Consider the following 20,358-nt stretch of genomic DNA (forward strand, 5'->3'; position numbering starts at 1 on the left):
ATCTGTCTCTGGGAAACAAAACAGGGTAAGGAAACCAATATGTCATTTTGTATTTTGAGTGAAATATTCCTTTAACCCTCTGTACAGTGTGTGTGTGTGTCTGATGGCTCCCGGAAGCCCCCTCTGCAAGTTCACCACTTGAACTTGTTCGCCACTCAAAAGGTAAATAGGATCAAAATATTTCCTGGCCATCCAAGTGGTGCCATGCCAAGTTGGCGAGGGTTCAGCCTAGTGGCGGGGAAGGGAGAGGCGGGGCGTGGCAAATGTGTAAAATTGCCCCTTCTATAGAAACTCGCCTAACAACAACCAAATATCACGTTACATCACCCGGCTCCTGTTGCATATTGAAGTTATATATTTTCCTGACAGTTTTATGGGTGAGGTACATTTATAACCAGGGTGAGGATGAGGTTGAAAGATGTGGTGTGCGGTTGACCATGGAGCATTTGGGGAGTAGTCTGGAAGAAATCGAGGAGGAAAATATTAGAGCCACATCTTCACAAGGGCAAGAAATTCCACCCGGCTCAAATGTGTTTTGGCTCGGGGCCCTGCCCCTTGTCATAACCCTGACAGTCACTGTGCCTCCTATTTCTGGCAGGGACCTGGATCCAGAGAGGGGCGAGCCCATTAGCAGTTAAAATTAGGACGGCCTGGTTGTAACAACACACACTCACCTCTAACAAAGACGTGGCTGGGATGGAGGAGTGCCGGGGCCGAGTGTCATGTTCATGTGCCATCCATCAGTACTGAGCCCTGTGATTCAAGAGACAGCTGGAGGCACCGGGCTCGGGATGTGAGGGGCAGAGGGAGTGTGAGGTGGAGGGTGTGCGTGTGTGTATGTGAGGGGCAGAGGGAGTGTGAGGTGGAGGGTGTGAGTGTGTGTATGTGAGGGGCAGAGGGAGTGTGAGGTGGAGGGTGTGCGTGTGTGTATGTGAGGGGCAGAGGGAGTGTGAGGTGGAGGGTGTATGTGAGGGGCAGAGGGAGTGTGAGGTGGAGGGTGTGAGTGTGTGTATGTGAGGGGCAGAGGGAGTGTGAGGTGGAGGGTGTGCGTGTGTGTATGTGAGGGGCAGAGGGAGTGTGAGGTGGAGGGTGTGCGTGTGTGTATGTGAGGGGCAGAGGGAGTGTGAGGTGGAGGGTGTGAGTGTGTGTGTATGTGAGGGGCAGAGGGAGTGTGAGGTGGAGGGTGTGCATGTGTGTATGTGAGGGGCAGAGGGAGTGTGAGGTGGAGGGTGTATGTGAGGGGCAAAGGGAGTGTGAGGTGGAGGGTGTGCGTGTGTGTATATGTGTGTGCGGGGTAGGGGGGTGTAGTGAGTGTTGGTGTGAGGGGTAACGGGGTGTAGTGAGTGTTTGAGTTTGGGGTAACGGGGTGTAGTGAGTGTTTGAGTTTGGGGTAGTGGGGTGTTAGTGAGTGTGGGTGTGAGGGGTAGCGGGGTATAGTGAGTGTGGGTGTGAGGGGTAGCGGGGTGTAGTGAGTGTGGGTGTGAGGGGTAGCGGGGTGTAGTGAGTGTGGGTGTGAGGGGTAGCGGGGTATAGTGAGTGTGGGTGTGAGGGGTAGCGGGGTGTAGTGAGTGTGGGTGTGAGGGCTAGTGGGGTGTAGTGAGTGTGGGTGTGAGGGGTAGCGGAGTATAGTGAGTGTGGGTGTGAGGGGTAGCGGGGTGTAGTGAGTGTGGGTGTGAGGGGTAGCGGGGTGTAGTGAGTGTGGGTGTGAGGGGTAGCGGGGTATAATGAGTGTGGGTGTGAGGGGTAGCGGGGTGTAGTGAGTGTGGGTGTGAGGGGTAGCGGGGTATAGTGAGTGTGGGTGTGAGGGGTAGCGGGGTGTAGTGAGTGTGGGTGTGAGGGGTAGTGGGGTGTAGTGAGTGTGGGTGTGAGGGGTAGCGGGGTATAATGAGTGTGGGTGTGAGGGGTAGCGGGGTGTAGTGAGTGTGGGTGTGAGGGGTAGTGGGGTGTAGTGAGTGTGGGTGTGAGGGGTAGCGGGGTATAGTGAGTGTGGGTGTGAGGGGTAGCGGGGTGTAGTGAGTGTGGGTGTGAGGGGTAGCGGGGTGGAGTGAGTGTGGGTGTGAGGGGTAGTGGGGTGTAGTGAGTGTGGGTGTGAGGGGTAGCGGGGTATAGTGAGTGTGGGTGTGAGGGGTAGCGGGGTGTAGTGAGTGTGGGTGTGAGGGGTAGCGGGGTGTAGTGAGTGTGGGTGTGAGGGGTAGCGGGGTGTAGTGAGTGTGGGTGTGAGGGGTAGCGGGGTATAGTGAGTGTGGGTGTGAGGGGTAGCGGGGTGTAGTGAGTGTGGGTGTGAGGGGTAGCGGGGTGTAGTGAGTGTGGGTGTGAGGGGTAGCGGGGTGTAGTGAGTGTGGGTGTGAGGGGTAGCGGGGTGTAGTGAGTGTGGGTGTGTGCAGGATGCAGCAGGGTGTTTCTGTGTGTTGTACTTGTGGTCGGGGAGCTCTTTGTAGTGGTTTGCTGAGTCAATTGGATAACGTTGGGTACTTTGTAGTCGTCTGGCTATGGCCCCCTGGCCTCTCTGGGCTCTGAAACACAGCCATGGCCAATCAGATATGACTTGGCCCAAGTGGCACGGTATACCAGTGGACCCCACGTCACTGACTGATTACATCATGACTGCTAGGGTCAGTGTCTCAGAGTGGATACAGTTATCTGTGTGTCAATCGTTACATGCTTTGCCTCTCCTATGACAGATTTCATTACAAAATCATTAAGAATGATGGCTGCCGTTTATGCTGTTCATACCTTCATAAGCACAATACAGCTACAGTTGTAGGATCTTAATTTGATCACTATTTTGTTGCACTAAACATGGTTATATTAACAGTATTGCCCTTTTCATTTAGCCTACACTGTAATAACAAATCCTGTTGTTTTTACAGCAACTTACTGGCAGCCAGTTACGTGTGGTTTAACAGTACATTTATTTTGACATGTCTCTGGCTGCCATTAAGTTACTGGAAAAACAACATGATTTTTTTTACAGGGTACCTTCGGCCAGCTAATAGCCTAACCACCAATCAAGCAACATTATGGATCAAATGTTCAAATCCTGTTGCTGCAGGATTCTTTTGTGACAATATAGGTCAAATTAACATCCTACACCTGTACCAGCGAATGTTTATCTTTTTGTGAGGAAAATATCTGCATGGACAAGGAGAGATGGAGAGATCTTTCCTCTGTGGCTTCAGCGAGGAAGTAGAAATATTAACAATTAAACACAATACAACAGGACTGATTTGATTGGTTGTGCGGACCAAATGGGTAGGCTTGTCCTTGCACTCTGAACCCTCCATTGTGGCCCTCATTTCAACACCTCTTTTATCCTGGGCCATTAGGAGCAGAAGACAGCATACCTAGATGGAAGGAGAAGAGAATCGCTCTCTCTTCAATGTGTCCCTAGGTTAGCATTCAGGGATAACTTTTTAAAAGCACTTATTATTAAAAGGTCCAATGCAGCTGTTTTTATTTCAATATCAAATGATTTCTGGGTAACAATTAAGTATCATACTGTGATTGTTTTGAATGAAAATGGTCAAAAAGAAACAAAAATAGCTTCTTGGCAAAGAGCAATTTCTCAAGCAAACATTTTGCTAGGGCTGTCTGGGAGTGGTTTGAGTGGGGAGGGGAAAACTTCAAATTAGCTGTTATTGCTGTTGGTATATTAAGTAATTTATAGCATGGCGATGTCAACATGAAAGGCCAAAACTCCCTCCCACCAAAACAGGCTGAAATTTCAGGCAGTCTTTTCAAACAGCTTTTACATTAAAAGGACATTATCATATTTTTCACAATTTCGCGGTATTATTCCAATCTCTCATTGTGTGGAAGTATATATAAAACACAGGAAATTATGTTTTTGACTGCACTGGGCCTTTAAGTGGATCTAACTTAAGTTGAAACCCATTTATAATACTATTATTTACCAGTTGAAGGGAAAGTCCTCGGACACAATATTATAATGATGATGGGTCTGGGAAATAGACAGGTTTTCAAATATTGCTGCAAATCCTACAAAAGTGGTTTATTTAATAACAAATTGGTATGAGCTCACTTGCATGGTAAAAAATAAAAGGTTATTCAACTGATCCCAAAAAACGTTTTCAGAATTAGAGTAGTTGTTTGACCTTTGTTATGATTCTGTAGATGTTCATATGATATGGGACTGTATGGTCTGACAACAGATTTATAAATGGGTGACTTAATGCCCATAGAATTGAAGAAGGCCACTGGTAATCCACGTACTGGAATGTGGGCTTGGCTCCATCAGTTCGGTCACACTTGTGACTTATTTATAGGGGCCATCGTGGACTGATGAGGCAAGCCCACTTGTGACTGATCCCTCTAGAGAGCTGAAGGACTGAAGAGCCATATACATTTGTTCACTGTTATGTTAAGATACAAGGATATACAGTAAGTAAAACATGGAACATCCTGTATCATATTATAACACTCTGTTTTCCAGCCCTGACCCTAACAGGGTTCAAATCAAACCCCAGGCCTGCGTGGGACAGACAGGGATGATAATGCACACAGCCAGAAAAAAAAGGGAAAATATGAAAGACAGCTGCTGACAGCGAAATCAGATGAACAAAAAAAGCAAGTGTAAGGGACGTTGCACCGGAGCGTTGCACAGTGGGCCCTTTTCACAGCCGCCCTGGTCTGGGTGGTGACAGAAGCAGCTGGCGCGTCTTTCTTGCCCTTCTCTGTCGGTCATTCATTTCCCACAAAGGCCCCCAGTGACAGTTCCCTCATAGTGACCATACTTGGAAACGAGGTGCAAGAAAGAAATCGGGAGAATGGAATACACAACTTGGGTTCACAACAACATGTGCATAACAGCTTCTCCCCTTGTACAGCATGTCACCATCTAAACCCACAATCTACACAAAGCAAAAATAAGTCAAGTTTGTTAAAATATTAAATTATTATACATTTGAATGTGAAGGGTCTCATTCATCAAACTGTACATATTATTGCCTACTTTTTGTAGGCCTGCATGTTCACTGAAATATTTGCTCAATTCATTTGATAATTTATTCTTTATTTGAATTATGAATTTCAATTGAATAATGAGGACACTGTCCAAGGATTTAAATAATCAAGGTTTCATTTTCACCATGAACTCATATATTATTGAACATTTGATTTATTTATAATACTTTCGTATGTACATTTCAGATGAAATGCATATTTTAATATACTAGCAGTTAGAGAAATATTGCACTGACCTAATGTTGAGAATATTCTGACATTCTGTTTGCATTAGGCTATACTCTAAGACTAAGGAGAAATATCCATCATTCATAAGCTCGTCTCCCAGCTATGTAAATTAGATATGTTAATGTATGGTTTCTTTCATCACATTAAGTGCAAACCAAGCATGTCATCTATGTCTACCTAGGTCTCTGTTTACGATGAGAGTGTGCCAGGCATTCAGACTAAATGAAAATATACACTACAGGAAGCATCCCAGGCATCTCTCATAACAAGCTGCAGAAACTCTCTAAAGCATCGCTGCTATGTTCTGGGGAATTTTGAGAATCTTAAGCTTAAACCACCATGCCTCCCAGCCTTCAGCAGGATCTACGGGGTTACGGGGATCAGATCAGCATAGCAGTCCACTCTCACAATTAGAATTTGACTCTATCAGTACAGTAGCTGCTTGTGTGTGGTCTCTCTCCCCCTGTAGAGGGGCAAATCTCCCCCCATCTCCCTGTTCCACTTAACACTCCCCATATGGGTCCTGAAGGGTGGACGGGTGGCTTAAGATTCACTTAAATGATGGGTTGGCAAAATGGCAATGATTGTCTAATCTGTGTTTTACTGTGGGAAATGCTTAAGAATAATGGTCCGGTATGGCTCCCCTCTAAGAAATCTTAGCGGTAGTTATGCCTTGAGTATTAAACAGTGCTGCATTTGCAGGATGATATTCTGAAATGACACACATTCCTGATTCCTGTGGTGGACACAGCTTGTAAACAAGGAATTTAAGTAGTGTATTTTAATTAAGGGACGACAGGGAAAATCGCTGATATATTTCAGTTGCGTTAAGGAATGGATCTAGATAACCTTGTTCTTTAAAGAGTGATTGGATCTATGCGGCTACTGCTATAATTATCAGGCATGTCAGTTTAAGTAACCGACTGGAGAATCCTCATGTTACCACCTCATTTTATACAGTACTTTGTAAATAAATAAGCCACATCCATACTTATGGAAAACGAATCACCAAACCACCAGGGCTTATCATCCATGACCTTTAAGTGAGTGCTAAAGTGACTGGAAATCAGAGAGCAATGTGGCAACAAACTATCCCCCTATATGTCACAATGGCAAGTCATAACTCTTGATATGATTCCTCCATGGACTTGATCAGGTTTCATTTCAATATTTAGAACATCCCTTTTATGCCAGTACCTTGGGTCCTGTGACCAGCAGGGCCATCATCTTGCAGTATTTCAGGATGAGGTCAGTCTTTTTCTTTGTGCAGGCGGTCTGCCAATTTCTCGACACCTGCCTTAAAAGTGACAGCTCTATGGGGCATCCCCATGAATCAACGGTCATGTGGCCTCCTCTCAACGGTCCTGGACAGTTACCAAGTTAGAAACGGCCCTGTAACCCTATTAGGACAGCTGACAAAGAGCATGAAGAAACGGACTGAAGACTGAAGGGGGACACTGTGTATGCGTTTTAAGGAGGGGGGGTGTTGGTGGGTGGACAGTTATTTGGAGGTCGAGGTCAGCAAAGGGCTTGAAGGGGCGCATGGAGATTGTGAAATAAGAACGAGGGATGTGCTGACCTTTTGGGAACAAATGAGTACCCTGTCCTCATGAGCGAAAAATTTACTTTTTGATGACTGCTTATTCTGTAGTGCTTGCAGGATTGTGCTTTTCCAGACATGTCATTGAAAATTAAAGACTCATTTCCACCCAATCGAACCCTATTAAAACATACCAAATTAATTTGCTGTGGCCCAGAATATAGGTTACTGGGATTCTGGTGCAATATCATTGCAGATATTTACATAAAATAATGAGAACAACCCTTAATACACTCATAATTACATACAGCTTTTTTTAGATTATCAAGGACCGCCAACATTCCATTTACAGTGGCCCAAACTGTCCTTGATTAGCAGAATGGTTACCTCAGATAAAGAGATAAAGAGGGATGGACCAATACATTCCAGTTGCTTGGGGAAAGGCAGATGGGACTTGTTGAAGAATATATTACAGTTGCTCTGGGGGTAGTCTGAAGTATTCATCTATTAGACGTCACACAGGTCATTTATCCTGGCGCTATAAAACATGTCATTATGCAGGCCAAAATACAGCATTTGAAAAACATTGTTCACATTTTAGCTTTGCTCCTTTTTAAATACTGAAGTTTTTTGTTATTAGCCAGCGTCTCAATATCGTTGCCCCAGCATCTCCTTAATTAAACCTACCCTCATATCTGCTAATTAAGAATCATTCAGCCTCTTTCAGTGTCCAGCTGGAAAGAAAAGGACTGTTTTCCTATTTTTTTTTGCAGCGCTACATTTTTCCACCATCACCAGAGACTTAATTGAATGCTCATATAATGCTAGCGCCTTGAGGTGACACAAGGGCCTGGGGAGGGAGGGCCCGCTTAGTGATGAAAAGATCCACACAGGTCCTAGGAGACATTTCATAAATTGGCTCGTTAAGAGGAGAAAGATCAGTATGTTACATATTCCTCTTATTCACATAGAAAACAGACAGGTGCAAATAGAAAACAATCAAATCCCTCTGCTGTTTGTACACAGACTAGGCACTCAATGGATTTCTATCATGTTCAATTGTCAATTGGTGGGAAAAAAAAATCCCTGTAGCTGTGAGGAGAATGTTCACCGTGGATGGAGAAAACGATGTACTCCTCAGTCCCCAAGGCCATTGGCTCATTTTCTGGGAATGAGGGAGGAGAGGTGAGGTGCCAAACAATGTGAACCTTAGAAAATCAGGGGAGGGTAACACTGACAGACAAGAGCGTATGGGATTATTAAATATAATGCAGGGAAGGGAACACTGACTAGGTCCAAATGTATGTGTAAGGGAGGTGGACAAAAGAGAGACCTTAGAAATACAGCAATGGGATACAAAAGGTTGGATGGAGCACCTTCTTTTCTCCTGGCAGTCTCTAAGCAACTTATAATAGAAGGTCAGACCAAGAAAGATGGAGGGAGAAGTCAATAAAGTAACATCTCTAAATACAATCAAACACAAACACAGGAAATAGGTAGATGCAAGGACAAGAATAATTCCCTCAGTGTGTCGAGGGTATAGAAATCCTAATTTCATCAACATTGAACATACCGTAATTCAATTTAGATTGAATTCAATTCATGCCATGTTGAATGTGTGTATGTATAAACCAAACGATAAAGAATAGATTCAGCAAATTACAAACGCATTCAACATAGTAGGAATGAAATGTACAATGGCATTGTTATGCTATGCGATTTTACAGTATTTTTCCCACAGAAGTAGTAGAACCATAATTCTTCAGGGTAAGACTGCAGAGATAGTTATTGTGCTGCATGTCTTACCTCTAGCCTCCTGGCTGGCCATGAGCGTGTCATATAACTTCTTTACCCATTTGAAGGGGGCTGCATAAAGGAGGTTCTTGGTAGAACAACAAGGCTGTTTTTCTGTAAAAGAAGCACAGAGTTCTTCTTCTATGTGGATGTTGTATAGAAATGTGTATTGTTTGCTCAAGGACAAAAAAAACCCCACAAACTAACAAAAAAATAAACAAATAAATTACAAATTGAATTCTCCAATTTCATCGTTAATTTCCGTTTGAGCCTTGATGTCAGTGTTACATTGAGTGTCTGCTCTGGTGGAGATACAAGTCTGAATATATTATCCCAGTGAGTACAACAGGTCTCCTCCCTCATCCCCTCAACAAAGCCAGTCCACACCTGGCCATTTCTCCAGATACACATGTCCTAAAGCCACTGAACCTCATCTGGGCTGCCATAGAGACTGGGGGTGTCCTCACAAAAGCATCACATTGAAATGGACCAGTCATGCTTTAGGCTTGTGTGAGGGAAGAGGAGCATAAAAGGAAGCAAATTATTAATTTGACTTCAATGACGTCTCGGACAGACACAAATAAATAGGATACAGGCAGACACTGAACATAAAGCACGGGTCTGAAGGGATACATCGTAATCGTTTACTAATATCAAAGGGAGGCAGCTCTATTAAATGGTGTGTAATCATTTCCAGGATACTAACGGTTGTACATTTATAGGAATACAGCTGGAAATAAATGTGCTATAATGACAATTATAATTTGTCCCTAAAACGTCTTTCAAGGTTGAAATTTAGCAGGAAAGAAAACTGTCAAAAACCCCTGATCTAAATAGCTTTTATATAGTGGTCGTTAATAAATAAGTCAGCTTGCAGTCTAGTCGCAATAAGTCTCTTTCACAACTTGCTGATAATAGACAAAGACACGTAGACTTCACGTACAACAAAGCCTCTGCTTTTCAGGATCACCGAGGGAAATGAACACATGCCATGACAAGCAGGCACATAAGAAAGGGGTTTATATACACTCAATTGAACTCATATTTCCGTTTTCAATCGTCCCAGTAATTCCTTAAGAGCCACAATCTGTAAGATTTAAATACCCTCAAAAAGTGGGCTACCAACAACAACAGAGGAAATGCATGAAATGAAAATGTTTGTAGGTGTCCTCTGGAAATTCAGTGCATCAATGGAGAACACTTTCGTACAGAAGGTGCATAGCAGCTTACAATAATTGAAAGCCTCCTCCATTAAATCGCTATCATAAAAAGTCTGAAATGGCTCAAACATTGGTTGTTCACAATAAGAGAAAAATAGTGTCTTAATTCACTCCACCCTATAATCATTATTGTTAAAGTGAAGAGTAAGAGAAGAGTGAATGGGTAAGTTCTGGGAATAATCAATGCCGTGATGTACAGTACAGAACGCAGTGAGAAGATTTTAAAGACACCTTTGTCATCTGGAATAGACCATAGACCATCTTTTTTTTTTCCCAAGATGGCGTAGCAGTTCAGACGTCCTCTACCCTCCTCTTGTCGTGTCCCGTGTATTTATATATTTACATATTTTTTTTTTTTTTTTTCTTCACTTATCTTTTTATATATATATATATTCTTTTTTAATTCTAAAAACTCAACCTCAAAGCACTCTCCTGCAACCCGCCTCACCAATTTAAAAAAAGAAAGTATTATTTACCTCATCTGAATTCCACAACAGAAGCTAGCAAGAGGTTAGCCATTTTCACTGGCTAACGTTGAAGTTCAGCTAGCCACGGTTAGCTGTCCTCAGCTATCCATTAGCTCGAAAAGCTATCGCCAGTTTTTGTACAGCGCGACTCAGACCAGAGCATACCGGACCTATTCTCTCTCCTTTCCCCGATTTCTACCGCAGGCTCTGGACATTTACACCTGGATCTTGCAGCTAACTAGCTGCTACCTGAGTGACTATTGGCAACGTCGGTCACGGAAATAACACACATTATTACGGAGCTAGCCAGCTGAAGAGTTCCGTCAGCCACTCCTGGGCTATTCCTGAGCTAGCCAGCTGAAGTGTCTCCTGGGCTACAACTCACCTATCCTGACCCGTTTTACTGCCGATCCGGAGCCCCATCGGGTCTTCACGACTGGACCACCGACGTTATCTGCCCGAGGGAGTTATCCAACTGGCCCCTCCGTCGCGACGTAACCTGATCGCCCATCTGCGGCCCGCTAATCGTTAGCTGTCTTTTCGGCTGCGATCTGAATAGGTCTATCGGACACTTTTCTTGGGCCACTATAACTAACTATTTTGCCAACTTGGACAGGTCCCCCCTTCCACACGGAACCCCACTAACCCACAGACGGAAACGCACGAGCTGGCTAAAAACAGACCTCCCTCCCATCTTCCACCAGCTTGCTACCTATGGCCCGGCTAGCTGTCTGAATCTCACTGGACCCTTTGATCACTCGGCTAAGCATGCCTCTCCTTAATGTCAATATGCCTTCTCCATTGCTGTTCTGGTTAGTGTTTATTGGCTTATTTCACTGTAGAGCCTCTAGCCCTGCTCATTATACCTTATCCAACCTCTCAGTTCCTCCACCCACACATGCTATGACATCTTCTGGTTTCAATGATGTTTCTAGAGACAATATCTCTCTCACTATCACTAAATGCCTAGGTTTACCTCCTCTGTACTCACATCCCACCATACCTTTGTCTGTACATTATACCTTGAAGCTATTTTATCGCCCCCAGCAACCTGCTCCTTTTTCTCTCTACTCTGGACGTCACAGACGACCAATTCTTATAGCTTTTAGCCGTACCCTCATACTTATTCTTCTCTGCTCCTCTGGGGATGTAGAGGTGAATCCAGGCCCTGCAGTGCCTGGCTCCACTCCTACTCCCCAGGCGCTCTCTTTTGATGACTTCTGTAACCGTAATAACCTTGGTTTCATGCATGTTAACATTAGAAGCCTCCTCCCTAAGTTTGTTTTATTCACTGCTTTAGCACACTCCGCCAACCCGGATGTCCTAGCTGTGTCTGAATCTTGGCTTAGGAAGTCCACCAAAAACTCTGAAATCTTCATCCCTAACTACAACGTTTTCAGACAAGATAGAACGACCAAAGGGGGCGGTGTTGCAATCTACTGCAGAGATAGCCTGCAGAGTTCTGTCCTGCTATCCAGGTCTGTACCCAAACAATTTGAACTTCTAATTTTAAAAATCCACCTCTCCAAAAACAAGTCTCTCACCGTTGCCGCCTGCTATAGACCCCCCTCGGCCCCTAGTTGTGCTCTGGACACCATATGTGAACTGATTGCCCCCCATCTATCTTCAGAGCTCGTGCTACTAGGTGACCTAAACTGGGACATGCTTAACACCCCAGCCATCCTACAATCCAAGCTTGATGCCCTCAATCTCACACAAATTATTAATGAACCCACCAGGTACAACCCCAAAGCCGCAAACACTGGCACCCTCATAGATATCATCCTAACCAACGTGCCCTCTAAATACACCTCTGCTGTTTTCAACCAAGATCTCAGCGATCACTGCCTCATTGCCTGCACCCGTAATGGGTCAGCGGTCAAACGACCTCCACTCATCACTGTCAAACGCTCCCTGAAACATTTCAACGAGCAAGCCTTTCTAATCGACCTGGCCCTGGTATCCTGGAAGGATATTGACCTCATCCCGTCAGTAGAGGATGCCTGGTTATTTTTTTAAAATGCCTTCCTCACCATCTTAAATAAGCATGCCCCTTTCAAGAAATTTAGAACCAGGAACAGATATAGCCCTTGGTTCTCCCCAGACCTGACTGCCCTTAACCAACACAAAAATATCCTGTGGCGTTCTGCATTAGCATCGAACTGCCCCCGCGATATGCAACTTTTTAGGGAAGTTAGAAACCAATACACACAGGCAGTTAGAAACGCCAAGGCTAGCTTTTTCAAACAGAAATTCGCTTCGTGCAACTCCAACTCTAAAAAGTTCTGGGACATTGTAAAGTCCATGGAGAATAAGAACACCTCCTCCCAACTGCCCACTGCACTGAGGATAGGAAACTCTGTCACCACCGATAAGCCCACTATAATTGAGAATTTCAATAAGCATTTTTCTACGGCTGGCCATGCTTTCCACCTAACTACCCCTACTGCATTCAACAGCACTGCACCCCCCACAGCAACTCGCCCAAGCCTCCCCCATTTCTCCTTCTCCCAAATCCATTCAGCTGATGTTCTGAAAGAGCTGCAAAATCTGGACCCCTACAAATCAGCTGGGCTTGACAATCTGGACCCTTTCTTTCTAAAATTATCTGCCGAAATTATTGCAACCCCTATTACTAGCCTGTTCAACCTCTCTTTCGTGTCGTCTGAGATTCCCATAGATTGGAAAGCAGCTGCTGTCATCCCCCTCTTCAAAGGAGGTGACACTCTTGACCCAAATTGCTACAGACCTATATCCATCCTACCCTGCCTTTCTAAGGTCTTCGAAAGCCAAGTCAACAAACAGATTACCGACCATTTCGAATCCCACCGCACCCTCTCCGCTATGCAATCTGGTTTCAGAGCTGGTCATGGGTGCACCTCAGCCACGCTCAAGGTCCTAAACGACATCGTAACCGCCATCGATAAGAAACATTACTGTGCTGCCGTATTCATTGACCTGGCCAAAGCTTTAGACTCTGTTAATCACCACATCCTCATCGGCAGACTCAGTAGCCTTGGTTTCTCAAACGATTGCGTCGCCTGGTTCACCAACTACTTCTCTGACAGAGTTCAGTGTGTCAAATCGGAGGGCCTACTGTCTGGACCTCTGGCAGTCTCTATGGGGGTACCACAGGGTTCAATTCTTGGGCCAACTCTTTTCTCTGTATACATAAATGATGTCGCTCTTGCTGCTGGTGAATCTCTGATCCACCTCTACGCAGACGACACCATTATGTACACTTCTGGCCCTTCTTTGGACACTGTGTTAACAACCCTCCAGACGAGCTTCAATGCCATTCAACTCTCCTTCCGTGGTCTCCAACTGCTCCTAAACACAAATAAAACTAAATGCATGCTCTTCAACCGATCGCTGCCTGCACCTGCCCGCCTGTCCAGCATCACTTCTCTGGACGGTTCTAACTTAGAATTTGTGGACAACTACAAATACCTAGGTGTCTGGTTAGACTGTAAACTCTCCTTCCAGACTCACATCAATCATCTCCAATCCAAAGTGAAATCTCGAATTGGCTTCCTATTTCGCAACAAAGCATCCTTCACTCATGCTGCCAAACATACCCTCGTAAAACTGACCATCCTACCAATCCTCGACTTCGGCGATGTCATTTACAAAATAGCTTCCAATACCCTACTCAACAAGCTGGATGCAGTCTATCACAGTGCCATCCGTTTTGTCACCAAAGCCCCATATACTACCCACCACTGCGACCTGTACGCTCTCGTTGGCTGGCCTTCGCTTCATAATCGTCGCCAAACACATTGGCTCCAGGTCATCTACAAGACTCTGCTAGGTAAAGTCCCCCCTTATCTCCGCTCACTGGTCACCATAGCAGCACCCACCTGTAGCACGCGCTCCAGCAGGTATATCTCTCTGGTCACCCCTAAAGCCAACTCCTCCTTTGGTCGTCTCTCCTTCCAGTTCTCTGCTGCCAATGACTGGAACGAACTACAAAAATCTCTGAAACTGGAAACACTTATCTCCCTCACTAGCTTTAAGCACCAGCTGTCAGAGCAGCTCACAGATCACTGCACCTGTACATAGCCCATCTATAATTTAGCCCAAACTACTACCTCTTCCCCTACTGTATTTATTTATTTTATTTATTTTGCTCCTTTGCACCATATTATTTATATTTTATCTTTGAACTTTCTTCAAACTACAAATCTACCATTCCAGTGTTTTTCTTGCTATACTTTATTTACTTTGCCACCATGGCATTTTTTTGCCTTTACCTCCCTTATCTCACATCATTTGCTCACATTGTATATAGTCTTATTTTTTTTTTATTTTTTTTTTATTCTACTGCATCATTGATTGTATGTTGTTTTACTCCATGTGTAACTCTGTGTTTTTGTATGTTGTCGAACTGCTTTGCTTTATCTTGGCCAGGTCGCAATTGTAAATGAGAACTTGTTCTCAACTTGCCTACCTGGTTAAATAAAGGTGAAAAAAATAAAATAAAAATTGTAATCCACCCAACCCTGTTTTGACTTCTACTTGATCAGCAACTTCTTTAGAGCACTCTCTCTTTGAGACTGTAAGGGGTGCGTACTGGCGGCAGAGAAGTCAGGCACAGGAGAGCAAAACTGTGTTTACAACGGCGCAGTTTAATAATAAAAACCACCAGAAAACTGAACAATATATAAATGGGTACAAAACCCGTCGCACACCAGACATGACGTGCACAAGCACTTACAATAAACAATTTCGGACAAGGACATGGAGGGAAACAGAGGGTTAAATACACAACATGTAATGATGGAATTGAAACCAGGTGTGTGGGAAGACAAGACAAAACAAATGGAAAATGAAAAGTGGATCGATGATGGCTAGAAGACCGGCAATGCCACCGCCGAACGCCGCCCGAACAAGGAGAGGAACCAACTTCGGCGGAAGTCGTGACAGAGACTGAATATTTTGCACTATACTTCAGAAACTCTTCACTTGACCCATGGGGCTTTGAGCGTAGAAATGTAATGATTTCTTTCTATTTCTATGGTTCTGAATATGTAATGCAATGTGTAGACACCCACCTGTAACCCATGGCCCACACATGTGAGGTGTGTGTTTCACGTTATTCTACACTTAGAAAATAGAAAGACTTTTAAAAAGCTTGCCACCATAGTAATAGTACACATTTTACACCGAAGAGGTAAAAGGTATTTAGCAATACTGTGTTACAACATAAATACAATCCCTGCACATGTACAGAACGGTACAAGCTCAGCTGGTAGAAATGGAAATCAAAGATTGATGTGTTTGTATACCATGCAACTGAAGAGTAGGAGAGCAGTGTGCATGTCTCTTCAGTGAGAGGCTGATAACTTTCCTAATCCCCAACAAGCTAGTGATCATTTACTGATCAGACAGGAAAGCTCACACACACACACACACACACGCACGCACGCACGCACGCACGCACGCACGCACGCACGCACACACACAGGTCCAGTACCATTTGCAACGGCCAAATCAGGTGTTTGCAAGCCAGCGCAAGGCATAACATGGCACAACTCCTGACGTTTATCTATCCTAAAATGTAACTAATGTTGGTTACAAAAAATAAATTGGATCAGTTGTACAATACAATAGTGCAGCAGAGCATATCACTCGGTAAGGCAAAGAACTAAAGAGGAAGGTTTTAAAGAACCAATAACTGTGTTTGAGTTTCTAATAGATCATTTACCTTGAAATTCTGCTACATGTAAGCGTGCAATGTCGAAAGCGTCAATACAAAAAGCTATAATTAAAGTGTACGTATACAGTACATTTTGGCCCCTGCCTTTGAAAAAGAACAGAATGAGTGACTGACTGACAAGGCCCTACGCTATTCAGTTCAGACTGAGACTTATTTTCCCCTGATGGTATTCCAGCACCCTCTACTTTGAAACATATAAGATCGTGACCGAATAAAGACACTATTCAAACAGACGGCACAAAGCGCGTCAATAAAATGTTTGCATTATAGGCTATACAACTCCAGCAATTGACAATGACGCAGACGTTCGTTAACTTTGGTAAGTCTATGAGCAATGTTAAGTTAGTGCCTGTGTTGTTGAACCTGCGATTACAACATCAAGATCACATTCAGATGCAAATCAAATCAAATCAAAGTTTATTTGTCATGTGCGCCGAATACAACAGGTGTAGACCTTACAGTGAAATGCTTACTTACTAACCAACAGGGCAAAAATGGTATTAGGTGAACAACAGGTAAGTAAAGAAATAAAACATCAGTAAAAAGACAGGCTAGAAAAGTAGCGAGGCTATAACAGTAGCGGTTATATACAGTAGCAAAACTATAAAAGTAGCGAGGCTACATACAGACACCGGTTAGTCAGGGTGATTGAGGTAGTATGTACATGTAGATATGGTTAAAGTGACTATGCATATATGATGAACAGAGAGTAGCAGTAGCGTAAAAGAGGGGTTGGCGGGTGGTGGATGGCGGGACACAATGTAGATAGCCCAGTTAGCCAATGTGAGTGGGCACTGGCTGGTCAGGCTAATTGAGGTAGTATGTACATGAATGTGTAGTTAAAGTGACTATGCATATATGATAAACAGAGAGTAGCAGCAGCGTAAAAGAGGGGTTTGGGGGGGGCACACAATGCAAATAGTCCGGGTAGCCATTTGATTACCTGTTCAGGAGTCTTATGGCTTGGGGGTAAAAACTGTTGAGATGCCTTTTTGTCCTAGACTTGGCACTCCGGTACCGCTTGCCATGCGGTAGTAGAGAGAACAGTCTATGACTGGGGTGGCTGGGGTCTTTGACAATTTTTAGGGCCTTCCTCTGACACCGCCTGGTGTAGAGGTTCTGGATGGCAGGCAGCTAAGCCCCAGTGATGTACTGGGCCGTACGCACTACCCTCTGTAGTGCCTTGCGGTCGGAGGCCGAGCAATTGCCATACCAGGCAGTGATGCAACCAGTCAGGATGCTCTCGATGTTGCAGCTGTAGAACCTTTTGAGGATCTGAGGACACCATGCCAAATCTTGTTAGTTTCCTGAAGGGGAATAGGCTTTGTCGTGCCCTCTTCACGACTGTCTTGGTGTGTTTGGACCATTCTAGTTTGTTGGTGATGTGGACACCAAGGAACTTGAAGCCCTCAACCTGCTCCACTACAGCCCCGTCGATGAGAATGGGGGCGTGCTCGGTCCTCCTTTTCCTGTAGTCCACAATCATCTCCTTAGTCTTGGTTAAGTTGAGGGATAGGTTGTTATTCTGGCGCCACCCGGCCAGGTCTCTGACCTCCTCCCTATAGGCTGTCTCGTCGTTGTCGGTGATCAGGCCTACCACTGTTGTGTCATCTGCATACTTAATGATGGTGTTGGAGTCGTGCCTGGCCATTCAGTCGTGTATGAACAGGGAGTACGGGAGGGGACTGAGCATGCTCCAGTGTGGAGGATCAGCGTGGCAGATGTGTTGCTACCTACTCTCACCACCTGGGGGCGGCCCGTCAGGAAGTCCAGGATCCAGTTGCAGAGGGAGAAGTTTAGTCCCAGGATCCTTAGCTTAGTGATGAGCTTTGAGGGCACTGTGGTGTTGAACGCTGAGCTGTAGTCAGTGAATAGCATTCTCACATAGGTGTTCCTTTTGTCCATTTGGGAAAGGGCAGTGTGGAGTGCAATAGAGATTGCATCATCTGTGGATCTGATTTCTTATAAGCTTCCGGGTTAGAGTCCCGCACCTTGAAAGCAGCAACTCTACCCTGTAGCTCAGTGCGAATGTTGCCTGTAATCCATGGCTTCTGGTTGGGGTATGTACGTACAGTCACTGTGGGGACGACATCCTCGATGCACTTATTGATAAAGCCAGTGACTGATGTGGTGTACTCCTCAATGCCATCGGAAGAATCCTGGAACATGTTCCAGTCTGTGATAGCAAAACAGTCCTGTAGTTTAGCATCTGCTTCATCTGACCACTTTTTTATAGACCGAGTCACTGGTGCTTCCTGCTTTAATTTTTGCTTGTAAGCAGGAATCAGGAGGATAGAGTTGTGGTTGGATATGGAGGGCGAGGGAGGGCTTTGTCTCTGTGTGTGGAGTACAGGTGATCTAGAATTATTTTCCCTCTGGTTGCACATTTAACATGTTGATAGAAATTAGGTAGAACTGAACACTTAGCTTACTTAGTATTTCACAGCTTAATAATTCATACAACGTTGATTAACATTTGAATTGTGTCTGGGTGACAGAGAGGTGTAAAGGCATGCTTGAATGAGAACTGTTAATGGCAGATGAGCACCGAAGAATACATGAAAAGGCTAGCCTCCATCATGACAACAAAAGACTGACAATAACAATATGCCAAGGGGCATATGGAAACCCACAGTCATTATACACTTGTTATCTTCTTCACTGCTTTGTATTCTCACATATATAACAACTACAATCAGGCCCTATTTCATATAATCATAATGGACTGTTAAAGTTCAGTTCATTATATTGCACTTGGCAAGGAAAGCATAAATTATAGTCACTGGCTAACAATAGCAACGCCACTCCAGGGTCCTTTATGTTGGATTTTCTATGAGGGATAGGAGTCTGGTGTATTTAATGGGCTTTCCTTTCATGTGACTGACTGAATATGGGCAGACGAACCGTGTGTGTGTGTGTGTGTGTGTGTGTGTGTCTGTGTCAGTGACAAAGAGGGATTGTGCTTTCTTTAAGATTGTCTGGGTCAGTTATAGGAAAGGAGCTCTCCATCTCGCTCATATACAGTAAATTAAAATGTTGTGGTTAAGCATTTTGCCATTCACATAGCTTCCAAACTCAAACACTGTACTGTATACATAACCATATCTGTCTGTGGTTGCCAAACTTCATCATACACTTCATCTATCAATCCATTTCATTAAAAAACGATCATAATTTGTAATCATGTCACTATTGAGCCAAATTGGCACACACTGAGTCAACAGCCGCGGCTTTCAAAGGCCTTCAATGTTTGTCCTCTTGTTGTTGGAAATTTTGACTCTCACTATTGCTTCGGAGATGAGCTGCAGTGATTCAGAGTTTCTGTGCCAGAATATGCAGCGAGATTCCCCCAGATATTTACCACCAATGAGAGAAATGCCTACAATATCTGCTGCTGCTCTCCAAATACAGCCACACTGACCTGCTGCTCGCTCAGGGTTAAGACGCACACAGTTGTGGAATTCTTGGACCTCGCGTTAGTCAAAACCCATAATCTGATCGACAACATCTCACAGGACTGTGGGCAACAGTGAACAGAGAAAATGACACCGGTATTCATTCATTCACTATGATGCACTTTCAAATCAACGGGATTCCTCTTCGTAAAAATCATTAAGTTCTTAAAAACATGACGAAATACTGATGGCTGGATAGGAAAATAAATAGGTAAATACAGTATACACACATGGTAGAATAGGAGCTCACTTGTGACAATACATAGCACAAAACCATGCATCAACCAAAGTTTCCAGAAAAGGTACTAATGCCACAAGGGGTTGGGGTGAACAAACAAACAATTGCTTCTCCCATTTCTGTCACTATCAATCTAAGGTTCTAGGGTTATTTCTCTGTAATCTTGTCATTTCCAGAGGTTAAATTCCAGCAGGGACCTGGGAGACCAGTGTATGGTTAATATATAGAGTATGCAGGACCGGCTTCAGGCATAAGCGACATAAGCGGTCGCATAGGGCCGGTAGGGGGCTCCACCCCTCCCAAAAATGTATTTTTATTTTTAGGAACTCAGTCAGGGTCTCCTTACTGTTGAGAGTTAGAATAGTAGAATACACAAGGTTCAAGTTCGTAATTTGGTTGTGCATCAGCAGTTTTTCTGTTTTGTCAGTCACTGAAAGTCCCTCAATGTCAGCTAACAATTTAGCCAGTTATCTAAACTTGCAGTAATCATGGCATAATACGGGCGCTGACCTCCAGGGGGCCCCCATTGATTTTGTTACTCCCTCTCACTCAGATATTATTAACATGATATAAGCCTTGGCATAATTGGTAGAATGCAGGAAAATCCCTTGAAAACTGGTAAAATGAGTAAAACTTGACATTTGTAATAAAATTGCAACATTTTCTCTCCAGCCCATGGCAAAATGTGTAATACTGGAGAAAACGTGCTTCAAA

The sequence above is a fragment of the Salmo salar genome, chromosome 06, assembly GCF_965601325.2.
Source record: "Salmo salar chromosome 06, fSalSal1, whole genome shotgun sequence".
In the NCBI taxonomy this organism is placed as follows: domain Eukaryota; kingdom Metazoa; phylum Chordata; class Actinopteri; order Salmoniformes; family Salmonidae; genus Salmo; species Salmo salar.